At 42.9% G+C, this 5,527-nt stretch overlaps 1 pseudogene; it reads right to left on the bottom strand.

The window, feature by feature from the left end:
- Nucleotides 1-3,161: 3,161 nt before the first annotated feature.
- Nucleotides 3,162-3,279, bottom strand: LOC126459413 (5S ribosomal RNA; annotated as a pseudogene).
- Between the last annotated feature and the right edge of the window lie 2,248 nt (nucleotides 3,280-5,527).

Here is a 5,527-nt window from a genome sequence, read left to right as displayed (position 1 = left end):
ACGAAGGGAGGAACCGAAAAAGCAGTGCACTGAGTGAAGAAAAACAAGCAGTGAAGTGTGGGTAGTAGAAGTGATACAGTGACTGAATTTAAATTAAAAATAAAATGTGACAAGTGTGTAAAGTGTACTTCGTGTATTTGTTAATAAAACTTTGCTTTGATTTATATTTTAGACAATACCCAGACATAACAAAAAATGGTTCAAATGGCTCTGAGCACTATGGGACTCAACATCTGAGGTCATCAGTCCCCAAGAACTTAGAACTAATTCAACCTAACTAACCCAAGGACATCACACACATCCATGCCCGAGGCAGGATTCGAACCTGCGACCGTAGCAGTCACGCGATGCCGGACTGAAGAGCGCGAAGCATGTTTAAGTTCCCAACGAACGACAGCGAGCACCGTGAGAAGCAGGGAAACCAAAGAACAACAAAATGGACGGATTGAAGAATAAAATTTGTGACACAATCTTGTAATAAAAAACTGTGGACTGAAGCCAGCCCTGAAAGTATCAACCTGTGAGAAGCAAGGACGAGGACAACTAAACAGTACAACCTAACAAATGAAGCATTCCACTGCTCCCGACGAAAGAATATAACAAACAGATACACGTCGTACACGGAAAAATGGATGACATATTCCAATTCTGCAACGCGAAAAATTCAGTGGAGAAACACCAGGATTCTGTTGAATGAATGGAAAAATTCGATTACCACCACTGGAAGCACTTCTGCAGGAAATTTTTACGTTACATGACCAGCGAGACTGCAGAATCAAAACACTTTATTCAAAATTTAAAAGTGTACAACGTCTGCTTCCAAATGACTTCTTTTGGTGTCACTTCGATCAACACTAACAGATATTAAATCGATTACGTTTTTTTACCATCCAAGGACAAATCGATTACAAAATGGGATCGTTACTATAACTTCCCAACGAAAACCACAAATTTCTACAAGTACATCTCATCGTAAATCAAGAAACAGATATTGATCTACGATGCACAAAATTTAGTGGATTGACACAAGTAGTAGTCCAGGATGCCCTAAGGATCCTACACATATATAATCGATTGATTCACAAACTCAAAACAGCACTAGACCGAATGATTTCTGATGATTATAAAGTTATACTTCGAGCCGACAAAAGAGCACTTGGAGAACAAGACCGTCAATGTAATGCACCTGAGTCGCCATCGAAGTGGTGTGCAATGAAAACACAAGACTTGACATTAGGACTACAACGCATTGAAGAGACACACCGTCCATATCATGTCCTCTAATATCAATTTAAATTTCTGCACGGAAAGGACAGATATCATTTTAATGTGGGGACAAATCCAACCTGAAAGACGCATGGAAACAAACAAAAAAGTCACTTCCAAGGAGTTCTATGCTTGTCGCTAAATGACCAGTGACAATGAAATATACAATGACATTCCCAACACTCGCTGTTTATTCCAACATCTCCGGGTACATATGTGTGGAAAAAGAGAAGCGGAACGGATGCTTTACATAAAACTGAATCAGAAGAAACTACGCACGGAAGAGAACATCCAACTTGGAAGTTCCGTCATAAATGACGGTTGGCCGAGCGGCTCTAGGCGCTTCAGTTCGGTCGCAGTTTCGAGTCCTGCCTCTGGTATGGATGTGTGTGATGTCCTTATGTTAGTTAGATTTAAGTAGTTCTAAGTCCTACGGGACTGATGACCTTAGATGTTAAGTCCCATATAGCTCAGTGCCATTTGAACCACTTCATAAATGACGGGAGCATTGACGACGCTCGACAGTGGTAATCGTACTTTCACCATACATAGGAAGTTCCAGACACATGCAGTGATACACTCAATATGCCATGACCTACATAAGAAAATATGGACGACCTGACCTTTTCATATAGTCAGATGCAACTAGTCGTATATGTACTAAGGTACGGTCAAAACCCTGTGCATCGACACCACATTATAGCCCGAGTTTTCCGACAAACACAAATGAGGTTTATAGAAGTCATCAGAAAATACATTGTTGGAACCTTTAGATGCTGATCGTACACAATCAAATAGCAAAAACGAGGACTGCCTCACTCACACAATCTCATATGACTACACGACAGAATTCATCCCACGGATATAGAGAGGATCGTCCAAGCTGAGTGTCCCAACCCACAAGAACACCCGGAACTGTACGACATAGTCAAAAACATGATTCACGGACCATGCGGGCCATTTATATATGAGTGATGGAAAATGTACAAAAAATACCCAAAGCCATACCTGGACGACACAAAACCCGGAGTTGATGGCTGTTCCAAATAGAGATCACGATCACTCACAAACGGTGGCTTCACAGCAAAAATACGAATACGAGGCAGCGACGAACTGGAAGTAGATGATCAATGGATCGCCATATAACATACTACCAGCCGAAATGTTCCAAGCACACATAATCGTGGAATACTGCAATTCAGTGAAATCCATCAAATATGTATGTAAGTATGCGTACAAAGGCAGTGACGTGGCCGTATTTCAAACAGCCAAAGACAGCGAACAACAAAACAGAAACAATGAAGGTCTCATGTACCGAGTAGGAAGATACATCAACAATAACGAAGCAGGGTGGCGGATTTTCTGTTTTCCCATGCCCGAGCGCGAACCAACTGTGCAAAATCTAGCTTACGTTTGGAGAATGGCCAGAAAGTTTACTTCAAAAAAGACACCGCCAGAAAAGCATTTTACTAACTGTGCGAAACGGATCCATTCGCGAAAACAAGTTCTACATGTAAAAGTACCTACCTATTATACCTGAGCCACAACAAGAAAAATCTTTCAAGGACAAAAGCAAGGAATTCCATTAGAAAATCATTCAGGACTCATGAAATGTGACGCTCTAGGCCGAGTATACACTGTATATATGAACAACGCCGAATGTTTCCATCTCCATATATTGCTACACCAAATAGCTCTCCGTCTTCAGGCCACAAGTGGCCCATCGGGACCATCCGACCGCCGTGTCATCCTCAGATGAGGATGCGGGTAGGAGGGGCGTGTGGTCAGCACACCGCTCTCCCGGTCGTTACGATGGTTTTCTTTGACCGGAGCCGCTACTATTCAGTCGAGTAGCTCCTCAGTTGGCATCACGAGGCTGAGTGCAGCCCGAAAAATGACAACAGCACATGGCGGCCCGGACGGTTACCCATCCAAGTGCCGGCCACGCCCAACAGCGCTTAACTTCGGTGATCTGACGGGAACCGGTGTATCCACTGCGGCAAGGCCGTTGGCCTCACACCAAATAGGGGGACCAAAAATTTCACAGATCCCAAGACTGCTGATGGTTACGCATGCCAGACGTACAGACAAGCACGCCAACGCTCAGAACTACAGGAAAACGACAACCACTGATAAATAACACTACAAGCCTCAGCTGAACAAATGAGACTTATTAGCCATAATTCTAGCGACATGTAACCCATCAAATCCATAACAGGTACGTGACTCCTTCAGAGAGAGTAATGACAAACTGTACCAAATCCGACAAGCTCATCGTGAACAGACCATCTTCTATGAAACACTCATTTGCTTACAACATAAGTGTTTAGCAATAAACAACAAGATCTTATACAACTTGAAATGCAAGCACTACTGAAAAATGCTATCAGTGTCCTAAAATACGAAATTACGAAGGAAGAAAGCTATAACATCAACGAACTAGTTCAGTACATTGCTCACGACAAACCACTCCTCGTGGAATTATTTACTTGGACGCACTAGGCGGCACCGCGGAAAAGTTTATAATAAATCTCCTGCTAGAGGAAATACGTGCTAAACAACACATCGCACTTGCCCTGGCATCATCCGGCATTGCTGCCACACTTACGAAATGAGGACGAACTGCCCATTCCGCCCTATAGCTACTGTTGACTATAGCCGAAGAGCAATACCAGGTATGCTAAATCTGAAGAGCATCTAGAATTGGTGAACTTCTAAAGCGGGCTAAAATTATTTTCTGGGACGAATGCACAATGGCACATAAAAAAAATCACTGGAAGCCCTGTACAGAACATTACGAGACTTGCGAGGAAACTCTGAAGTGATGGGAGAAGCTCTACTCATACCCTCAGGAGATTTTCGTCAAACGCTTCCAGTTATCCCCAAGTTAAAACCAGCAGACGAAATCAACGCATGCATAAAAAAATGACTTCACTGGCTCGTAGATTTGGCTCTTCAATCTGGGAAGCAACGCCAATACCCGAGTGTGAAGGCAATTGGAGCGGATAGTGAATCGCCTCCTTAACTGGATTTTAGTATTAAGGCAGCTCCTTGGTACTTACAGCGTGGATTAAGGAGGTATCGCTCCAACGTTGACATTCTAGCCCAGTCAGAAGTGGCAATAGAACAGACCTTGAGAAGGCCTTTAATACTACGTGGAGGCATAATACCCTAGTACACCAATACTAGTGGGATTCGTGGGACTTTAACCTATTTTCATACGGTTATTTCCCTCCCCATGGCTGAGCGGTTCTAGGCGCTTCAGTCCAGAACTGCGCTGCTGCTACGGTCGCAAGTTCGAATCCTGCCTCAGGCATGGATGTGTGTGATGTCCTTGGGTTAAATTAGGTTTACGTAGTTCTACGTCTAGGGGACTGATGACCTCAGATGTTAAGTCCGATAGTGCTCAGAGCCATTTGAACCAATTGAACCCTCCCCATGACATTGGAATCTAATTACTGGTGTTTATTAGAACGCGTTGCACAAAAAAATTGTTGACCTTAATGTTCTGTTTTAAGTATGATCTTGGTTCTAATAGCATCAATAATGAGATCTGTTAAGTGTTCTTTATTTGTGATCGACTTTTCAGTTTTTTTCCAGCAGCTAATCTTGCAGTAAACAGGCGACTTTCAGAGATGGACAGTCATTAAAAAGTGATTTCAGGTTTTCTTCAGTCAAATGTGAATGCATTGTTTCTAGTCGTTCTAGTCGTCCCTTTAATCTTCCAAAACTTTAATTGAGGGAGGGAATTTTAAATATTATGGCTTCATCAGAAGCTTACGTGTCAGCCAAACCTGAAGGACTTGAGAGCTCGATCGCTCGAAGTTATTAACATTTTTAAATGTGTTACAGGGACAAGGACCAGATTGTATTATCAAGTTTTATAGACTTACTGTTCGGTTCCGATTAGATAATGGATGCACAGAGTACTGTTCTTCTAAATCATAATATCTTACGGTAATGGGTTCAATCCATAGCCGGCCGCTGTGGCCGAGCGGTTCTAGGCGCTTCAGTCCAGAACCGCTTTGCTTCTGCGGTCGCAGGTACGAATCCGCCCTCGGGCATGGATGTGTGTGATGTCCTTAGGTTAGTTAGGTCCTAGTAGTTCTACGTCTAGGGGACTGATGACCTCAGATGTTAAGCCCCATAGTGCCTAGAGCCATTTGAAACACTTGATTCAGTCCATAACGGGATAATTAAATCTAAGGCAGACACGTTTAGAAGCAGCCTCATATTAAATTAAAAAATCGGGCTTCACATA

This window comes from Schistocerca serialis, chromosome 2 (genome assembly GCF_023864345.2).
Source record: "Schistocerca serialis cubense isolate TAMUIC-IGC-003099 chromosome 2, iqSchSeri2.2, whole genome shotgun sequence".
Taxonomy (NCBI): Eukaryota; Metazoa; Arthropoda; class Insecta; order Orthoptera; family Acrididae; genus Schistocerca; species Schistocerca serialis.
Note: the sequence above shows the minus strand (reverse complement) of the source record. Positions and strands in the feature narration are given on the sequence as shown.